Below are 2,359 nucleotides of genomic sequence, written 5' to 3'. Positions count from 1 at the left end.
CTAGCTGCCTTCTTTAAGTTAGCATAAAGTTTTCAAGGTTCATTCATGTTTTGGCATATATCAATACTTCATTATTTTTCATTGCTGAATGATATTCCAATGCATGACTATATCAAGTTTTATTTATTTATTCATTATTTATTTATTCAGTTGATGGACATTTTGGGTTTCCAATTTGGGGATATTATAAATAATACTTTTATAAACATTTGTGTACTAGTTTTTGAGTGGACATATGTTTTCATTTCCTTTGGGCATATACCTAAAATTGGAATTGCTGGGTCATATGCTAAATCTATGTTTTACACTTCAAGGAACTGCTAAACTGTTCTTTCAAAAGGGCCACACCATTTTAGATTGTCTATTATAGCTATGCTAGTGAGTATGAAGTGGTATCTCTTTGTGGTTTTGATTTGGATTTCCTTATTGCTAATAATGTTGAGCATGTCTTCATATGTTATTGGTTATTTATATATATATTTTTAGAAAGCTGTCTGTTCAAATGCTTTGCCTATTTTTTATTTGGGTTACGAGTCTTTTTACTGCTGAGTGTGAGTTCTTTGTATTTTCTGGATACATGTCCTTTGTCAGATATATGATTTGACAAATATTTTCTTCCTTTCATTTTCTGGATGGTGTAGTTTGAAGTGCAAAATGGGTTTTTCTTTGTTTGTTTGTTTAGAGACTGGGTCTCATTTTGTTGCCCAGGTTGGCCTTGAATTCCTGTTCTCAACTGAGCAATCCTCACACCTCAAAACTTGCTAATTGTGATGAAGTCCAACTTATTTATTTATTTTCTTTTGTTTTTGTGCTTTTGTTGTCATAGCAAATCATACATTGTGTGCACAAATTGCCCTACAGTTTGATTCAATTAGATTCACTCCCCTTTAACAGGGGCAATATTTGAGGCCTGTTTTGACACCACAAAGGGTTTTCTTAGATGTTGCTTTCCCTGTTTTTTTCTGTTAAACTTATAGCTAGTATAAGGTTTAGCTTGTTGCTACCACGGAGCTACCGATCCCTCTTAATTGCTTACAACCAAAATTTCCATTGTTTTGAACATTTTCCTTAGACTTAAACTTTCCCATGATCTGTTCCAAGTAAAGTCAGTCCTTTTAGGGATATGTACAGAGTGCTTTATTCTTGAGACTTTCCTCTCTGGCTGAGAAAAATATTTGCACTACTGCTTTAGAGATGGATGTAAGAACGGTGGTCTGATCTCAGAGTGACAACACTGCTTTACAAAAGGGATATGGATTGGAGTGATAGCATCTGGTCTTGTTGGTATAGAGACTCTGCCCTGTGAATGAGCTCAGTTGAAGTTGACCAGGGCTTGCTATTCTCATTATGGCATGCCTAGGGCAGGGCTTCCGCCTTATGATCAGGGGTTGAGTTTAGGAAGGGAATCCCCGATCTCTCAGCTACTCTGATCTGGTTTAGAGCTTCTGCAGCACAGAGCTAGGGAATATAAAAAGGCTGGTGGCTTCTCTCTTTGGGGGAGATACTGTCACCTTAGACTGGGAGCTAAAAGAAGAGGGAACCCTGTGTTCTTGGCTGAATCTGCTTCTGTACTGCTGATCTGGTATGGGGAAGAACAGATTATGGCTCAAATGTAACAGTCTCACTTTCTTATAGAGACTTAATAGATTTTCTCAGTAAATGGCTCACCATTTACTGTATGACCTTAGCACAATCTGCAAAGATTTAACATTTCTTTGAAATTTAATTTTAGCCAGTTATGGTTGTTTCGCTGGGGAAAGGGTCATGGAGTCAGCATTCCAGATGATTATCCCCCCAGGTTGCTTTTAACTTCAGGAAAAATTAGGAAACTTGATTGGTCTTGGGGAACAAAAGGCCGGAATAGAATTTTGTCAGTTACCCATCCTCCCAGTTTTAAAAACAACAAAATAGAATATCAAGCTCATCTCAATGATGAGATGTCAGGTAGAACTTGGAAAATCTTGTCAAGCTCTACAAGACATCTTCCCACACAAATCTTTTTGCCAATAGTTATTGCAAATACATTGTTATTTTTTTGTATTATCAGCTTCCTTCACTCATTATCTTATCTGCCCCATTCCTATGGGCATTTTGTTTGTAATTCCTGTTAATCAAACATCTTGGAGTTAACTGGAACAATATGACTTCTCACAGTCTGTTTTGCTTACCAAACAACAGGTGCTAACCTTTTTTTGAACATCATTGCCTCTGTTGACTTTTGCTTCAGCACTTTTTGCTTAATTTTGTTTTTTCAAAAATAGGTTAACAATGTTTAGTGAATGCTGCCTTTTGTATGACATAATAGTGAGTGGTCATTCCCTACCATCTCCATTTTTATCTTTTTTCCTTATTCACTTTG

This window comes from Sapajus apella, unplaced genomic scaffold, assembly GCF_009761245.1.
Source record: "Sapajus apella isolate SASKATOON/1434 unplaced genomic scaffold, GSC_monkey_1.0 scaffold44, whole genome shotgun sequence".
Taxonomy (NCBI): domain Eukaryota; kingdom Metazoa; phylum Chordata; class Mammalia; order Primates; family Cebidae; genus Sapajus; species Sapajus apella.
Note: the sequence above shows the minus strand (reverse complement) of the source record.